The sequence below is a fragment of the Mytilus californianus genome, unplaced genomic scaffold, assembly GCF_021869535.1.
Source record: "Mytilus californianus isolate M0D057914Y unplaced genomic scaffold, xbMytCali1.0.p SCAF_5, whole genome shotgun sequence".
Lineage (NCBI taxonomy): Eukaryota > Metazoa > Mollusca > Bivalvia > Mytilida > Mytilidae > Mytilus > Mytilus californianus.
In genome coordinates, this window is record NW_026262701.1 from 44952578 (window position 1) to 44960222 (window position 7645).

Here is a 7645-nt window from a genome sequence, read left to right on the forward strand (position 1 = left end):
ACCGTAAGATGGTGCCAGAGGAACATCATCGTCCAAAAAAGGAAAATTAACAATAGGGTAAGAAAAATCATCCCTTTATATCGTCAATTTTTGAGTAGAGTTTCTGGTGTAAAACTGAAATATCTAAATCTAGGAAAGGACATTTATTGCTGTTAATATTTGATCTATTTAAAGTAAGATTGTTTGTAACTAGTTCATTGTAAAGTCTATTTTATTGTAAACTTTTAACCTATTGTAAACTTTTAACCTATGGTAAACTTTTAACATATTGTAAACTGTTAACCTATTGTAAACGTTTAACCTATTGTAAACTTTTAACTATTTTATTGAAAACATTAATTATTTATGGCAAACATTTAACTATTTGTTATATATTCTAACTATTTTGTTGTGATGTTTTATTTTGGTAAACTTTAATTTAAATTTTAGATACAATAAATGCTCCCTATTTCACTGTGAATATCAGATGTTTGGTATTTTGAGTAGCAATCAGGTATCCTCAAACCAAACATTTATTTAATCTGAATTTCCAACATCAGTTTAAAAACAACGTCATACTTAATTTTCTGAAAATATTTAATTAGAATATTTAAATTTAATCCTGCAAGTATTAAGAGAGGCTTTATGTTTTTGGCAATATCAAAGAAAACGTCTGTCCTGTCTTGTAAGGACTCTCATGTGCACAATTTTTCCCACATTTTTATGAAATTCATATCAAAGGTTTATATCACCAATGTCTCAGCAGAGTTTGAAAATCAGTGCTGATCAACTATTTTTAAAGGATTTATGCCCCTTGGAAAAAAATCATATGGAAAATAAAATTGTTATCGATCTAGTACCATAAATTTCTATTTGTGAAAAAGGTTAAAATAATCACAATTTTTTTTCCAAATTATTGCCCTTGGACACAAAATATTCAAAAAAAAATCATTTGTTGTAAAAACATTGCATAACTATTTATTACATACTTTACTTTTACTATCTATAGGTTGTTTTCAGCGATTGTTAATTTATTTTATATTATATACCCGTGTCTGTTTTTTTATTTAAAATATGTAGTACTAAGTATCTAATTTTCTTGAATTAAGCAAACTGTTCTTTCATTTCAAAATATGACGTTAATTTTAAGGTCAATTATTTTTACTTTAATAGTTATTTTTTTATTATGAAATCAAAGTCCTAAATACTAAACGTATTGAATATGCTTTTATTCACTTTAAAATGAGAGGCGAAAGATACCAGAGGGACATTCAAACTCATTAGTCGAAAATAAACTGACAACGCCATGACTAAAAAAGAAAAAGACAAACAAACAAACAATAGTACACAAAACACAACATAGAAAACTAAAGACTGAGCAACACGAACCCCAAAAACCACTGGGGGTGATCTCAGGTGCTCCGGAAGGGTAAATTAAGTAGCTACTTTGAAAAGTAATCTGTATAAATAAAAAAAATGTTTTTAATTTGGAGATTTTGAGTACAATATTTTTTTAGTTGTTAATGTCAATCAAGTCTTATTAGTTCCAGATTTTATGCTTCATTGAAGAATTTTGAAATTATAGTACGTTTTAATGTTAGTAAGTGCATTTATATTTATTTTTTAACAAACCTATGCTTATTTAAAAATTCAAGTACAGCTGTAATACAGTATAACATAGTACAGCAACATATTAAACATTAAGTGCCAGTCTGTCTAAGAATCAGGCAAATTCTAAAAAAATCAAAACATGACATATTTCAAATATTCATCTCATATACAAAATATGTTACCTTTAGTTAATCCAAATAGAATTGTACAATCAAATTTTAGAAAATCAATTGCAGTATTATGTATTAGCACTTCGAAGTTCTATATGTTTTACTATTAACCTATGTAAATTCAGGCAATTTCAATTCAAAATATTTTTTATTACCAGACCTGTACAATCACAATGATTGCAAATATAAATACTAAGCAAATAGAAATTTCAGGTTTAAGACTTCGTCTGGTGGGTTTTTTTGTCTACTGGTCAAAATTCCATTCCAAAGATTCTGTTGCTTTGTTCATGAAAGAACACAATTTACAGAGTTACTTCCCCTAGCAGAACTCTTTTGATGTAAACAATACTGATGTCATGCATGTGGCAGACAATATTGAACTGTAGTTTTTCAATCTTATCTGACGATGAATGAGGGAAATTACAGTATTCTATGGATGAAAAGACAACACGGTTATTGGACAATGTAATAGAATTGTTGAACCACTTCCCTAGGATTAAATATTCAAAATTAGACAAAAATCAAGTCGGAGGGAAAATTGACTTTTTACAAATTTTTTATATTGGGATCTTTTCCCACTTACATGAACATTCATACTTTGTTTGTCCAAAACACCAACAAACCCTAGGAATATGCATGAGATTAAGAGAAGGAATGTTGGTTGTACACAACCGTCTCACAAAGGAAGGATCAAAGCCAGGCAGAGCAGTGTCAATCCAGATGAGCAGGGCCTTTTTCTAGGTTCTAAACACAAGGTACACTATTTACATATTATTATATATTCAAAAGATAATTTTGGTCATACACCATTCTCCTCCTCCATTATATATTTTACTGTAAAATATCATGATATTGAAAATGGTTTAGGTTCAACATGAATATAAAAGGGGGGCTCATTATCAGACTCATATTTTGTTTTTCGGCAGATTTTTTTCTATTAGATAATTATAGATTGAAAAGAAGTAAACTTTTTTTTTCTCATATTTTATAAAGAATGTTTAGAAAAAATGGTGATAATGCCAAAAATATGAGTTTGTTCTAAACTGAAGGAGACCCCTGGCCCTGAAAAATGTACTATTGGAGGGTAGGAATGCCCTTTACCGTCAGACGTCAAACGGTCATTTGAATTTTACCGTGATTCGTCAAAATATCCTTATCGTGATTCGTCAGAGGTCTCAAATAATTATCGTTACTGTTATTTTTGGAAATCAGTTGATTTTTTTATCGTCTAAAAGAAAGTGTACATTTTATCGTCATGCACCAAAAATTACCGTTATTGCGTTAACGTCATTTGTCAAGAATTTTTACCATTATTCGTCATGAAGGTACCCCCATTACGACCCTCCTTTTGCCCTTCCAAAGGAAGGTTCACATGTGATTCTTAAACAAATGTTTAAGTTTCATACATCATGTACATAATGATGCATTTAGACCTAAAAAAAATAGACTTACAACAGAAAATTATTAGGTAAGATAGGTACAAAATGATTTTTTTTTTTTTAAGTTTTCGACTAGTTTAAACAGGGGGAAATAATTTGACGCAATATAAATAGGGCTCGTTAAAAACTTACAGAAATGTTTATGTATAGGTAAGGTTATCAAAGGAACAACTATTTTTTCCTCAAATAGGCCTTCAACAATTACGGAACTATTTTGATGATATTACTGTACCTTATTGGCTTAATATAAGGAATATGTTGTTTTTATCAGTGCTATTAAAAAATGACAAGAAAAACTTTCCAGTGTACTTTAGGCATTTTTAATCATAAATATAGGGTCGGTATTTTTAGTACTTTAAACACATACATATTTTTGGTCTGCCTTAGGCCCATTACCTTATTTATAATTTTTGATCTACTAAAATGTTTTAACCCAGAGCCCTTGAAACTCTATATATAGCTAGCTTTCAGGGGTTAAAACATATTCTGCATAACTTGTACTTGTAGGAATAATTTTCTTAGTTAATGTTATTCGCAACTTATTAGATTGGTCTGAAGTAAGTCTTTAGTAAGAGCTACAAAGGAATTTGAATTGTATAAATAAATTCATTCCTTCATTCATATTCATGTACATGTATATATATTTTTATCAGACTTAACAAATTTGAACTTTTTCTTCAGGGATTTGCTGAATTGCAGTCGTGATTTGTTAAGACACATACCTTTGATATTTGAAAGAACTGTTTACAGAAGACTATTGAATTGCACAGGTACAAATTATTTGAGTTTAGATATTTTTTATGTATACCATTAAATTTGAGTGATAGAATGTTTACTTCAACCCATCTCCACTAGTGGGCCCATTTTTTTCGGTGAAATATTTTTTTTAAACGATTTTGTGATTTAAGAAATTATAGGTGAGAATTACTTCAGCTACAAGATGTTTTTGTCATACCCATCCACAACGGCACAGCTCATTATCATAGATTTTCCCGTCAGTATGCAAATGCTGATTTACAAAATGATTTTTGCTGGTTCTGTTTTTAGCAAGTGGTTAATTAATCTTATGATATAGATATACATATATATATGTCACAACAAGAACTAGGTCAATATGACCTACATGTACATTTTCTGCTGGAGCTACTTGGGTAAAATATTGACAATGCTAAACAAGAATTATGCAGAGATCACCTACACATGTATTGTCAACAACATCAAGAGTCTTTTTACTTGTAAAAAAATCATGCATTTCTTTTCTCTACTCAAAAACATATTGGTGTTTAAAATTTTTTAATTAGGTCAGTTTAAGTGGAACTACTAATGGTAAATAAATAGTATTTGATATATAAAGTTGTATAAGCATTCAATTTGATGCATCTTATATCTATGGAGGTTATTTGGCCCTATCCCCTTACTTCGACCCTTGGTCATGGTCTAATGATTTTATCATTTTAGCAACTAGTTTACATTTTAAAGTGTGTGATTTCGTGTAGATCAGTTAACAAAGAACCACTTATGATAAGTTAGTTTTATTTGAGGGTAGGAATGCCCTGTATTGTCAGGCGTCAAACGGTCATTTAAGGCTACCGTAAGCGTCAAATTGGTTAAAATTTTACCGTGATTTGTCATAATATCCGAAAGTTATTGTGATTCATCAGAGACCTCAAAAAGTTATCATCACTGTTAATTTTGGAGAAAAAGTTAACATGATTCGTCAAAATCAGTCGATTTCTTTACGGTTAAAAAGAAAGTGTACATTTTATCGTCATAGACCAAAATTACCGTTAACGCCCTTTGGCAAGAATTCTTACCCTTAATCTTAATGATGGACTGGTACCCCCATTACCACCCTCTAATTTGGTATGCAGTTGTATTTAGCATCAATGGCATTTCTTATATTTCTACTGACATTTTTAGTAATGGTTCATTCACTTTGAATATTTGGCATATTTAAACATTTCAGAGTATAACTATTTGATTTCATCATTTGAATTTTTCTACCAAATTAACATATAGACTGTGTCAAGTTTATTTTTTAAACTTTTACTATATTTAGTGAAATACTTTTGATATTTCTAAAGGGAAAAATGACAAGTGATTGCAAAATCACTGGTATAAAGCAAAAAAAAAAAAAAAAAAACAATGTTTCACCTTGGACTTGCACATAAATTTATATATTGGTCAGCTTGTTCACATACTAGTACATGTACTAAAATTAATGGTCGTTTCCTTAGTGTTCATTTTATACGACCGCAAAAAGCGGTCGTATATTGGTATGACGTTGGCGGCGTCGTCGTCCGAAGACACAATGGTTTTCGCACTCTAACTTTAGTTTAAATGAATGAATCTCTATGAAATTTTACCATAAGGTTCAATACCACAAAAGGAAGGTTGGGATTGATTTTGGGAGTTATGGTACCAACAGATAAGGAATTAGGGGCCAAAAATAAGCATTTTTGTAACTTCCAGACATAACTTGTGTGTTAGTCTATGGATCTCTCTGACATTGTACCACAAGGTTCCATATCACAAAGGGAATGCTGGGATTGATATTGGGGGTAATTGCCTCAAAATTTTAGGAATTGGGGGCCAAAAAAGCTGCACAAAACAAGCATTTTTCTAGTTTCATGACAATAACTTGTGAGTAAGTGTATGGATCTTTATGAAATTGTACCACAAGGTTCCATATCACAAAGGGAAAGCTGGAATTGAGTTTTGGGGTAATTGCCCAAAAAGTTTAGGAATTAGGGGCCAAAAAAGGGCCAAAAATAAGCATGTTTCTAGTTTCCAGACAATAACTTGTGTTCAAGTGTATAGATCTCTCTGAAATTGTACTGCAAGGTACCATACCACAAAGGGAAGGCTGGGATTGATTTTGGGGGTAATTGCCTCAAAAGTTTAGGAATTAGGGGCCAAAAAGGGGCAAAAAACAAGCATTTTTCTAGTTTCAGGACAATATCTTGTGTGTAAGTGTATGGATCTCTCTGAAATTGTACTGCAAGGTACCATACCACAAAGGGAAGGCTGGGATTGAGTTTGGGGGTGATGAATCATAAGGGGGTTCAAAAAATTAGAGGGGGGGATTTTAAATTTGAAATTGGTTATTTCTGATTTATATATAAAAGCAAATAATAATTATATAGTTTGAATAGGTAAATTAAAAAAATTTCAAGTTCTTAGACCACATTCATTCTGTGTCAGAAACCTATGCTGTGTCAAATATTTAATCACAATCCAAATTCAGTGCTGTATCAAGCTTGAATGTTGTGTCCATACTTGCCCCAACTGTTCAGGGTTCGACCTCTGCGGTCGTATCAAGCTGCACCCAGTGGAGCATTTTATTTAAACTTCAATCATTTACATTTCATTCAACCAAAGTGATTCATTGAACTTGAAATTAACAACATGAACTGTAAATGAATTGCTATTATATTTATTTTGATTTTTACTGAAATTTCATATGATTGCAGGATTGATGATTAAAAGATTCAACTACAGTTCAATGAGGCTCAGCATATTGTGTTGCCAATATTGCGCACTTGAGTAGGAAGTTCAAAATGTTTGTAGCAAATGGACATAAGTAAATAGCGTGCCTTCAAATTGACCAACATTTCTGAAGTGAAGGATGACAACTTAGCCTCTATTTGTTGGGAAATTTTATAACCATGGTTGAACCTAAAGAACAGATATACAAAACCTGAATGACAGATAAAATAATAAGACATGATAAATATAAGAAGACTCTGAAAAGTCTGAAAACTTAAATCAGGAATTACATGTATGTGACAGAAGTTTTTAAAAACATTTGAATGTTGAGATTGGTTGAGTATCTCAATGATAAGAACTTGCATTCTGCAATCAGAATTTGGAAGAGCTTTTCCTGTATTAGCATAAATAAATCTCTAATTTGGTCAGTTACTTTTAAAAATATTATAATAAATGAATGCAATAATTTGTGCATTTTACTGTTTTCTTTTTGAAAAATGTTGCATGTTTTTATGACTTACATTTCGTCTCGCAGTGTCACAGTATGCAAGACAAAGGCATTACAATCCGACGGTGGTAGGGCCAACTATTATATTTTAGAGGGTAGAACCGTAGAAGACCTGGATTCGTAATATAAATAAGAAGAGCTTGTTAGCAGATACCTTATGTTACAAAGTTTCCGTCTGTCATATGTCCCAAATCCTGGTCCTCATTTTCATGGTTCAGTGACTGCTCAAATGTTTTTTTTTAGTTTTTTGGTCATGCGAATTTCTCACTTACCGGTATAATGAATAATATTAGGATAACTTTATTTGGTATATGGGTTACTTGCTACGTCTCCATGGCAGTCAGACAGGGTTCACTTGACCTCAACCTCATTTCATGGATCAGTGATCAAGGTGAAAGTTTCATGCATGAATAGGTTCATTTCTCTTATATAAGCAGTAGGTCAACTAT

General features: G+C 31.2%; 1 long non-coding RNA gene across 1 annotated transcript; it reads left to right on the forward strand.

The window, feature by feature from the left end:
• The first annotated feature begins 2328 nt into the window (after nt 1-2328).
• LOC127702305 (uncharacterized) lies at nt 2329-7158 on the forward strand. Its single transcript, XR_007982363.1, has 3 exons — nt 2329-2515; nt 3881-3969; nt 6673-7158. It is a non-coding gene; the product is annotated as an uncharacterized LOC127702305 (long non-coding RNA).
• Nucleotides 7159-7645: the final 487 nt, after the last annotated feature.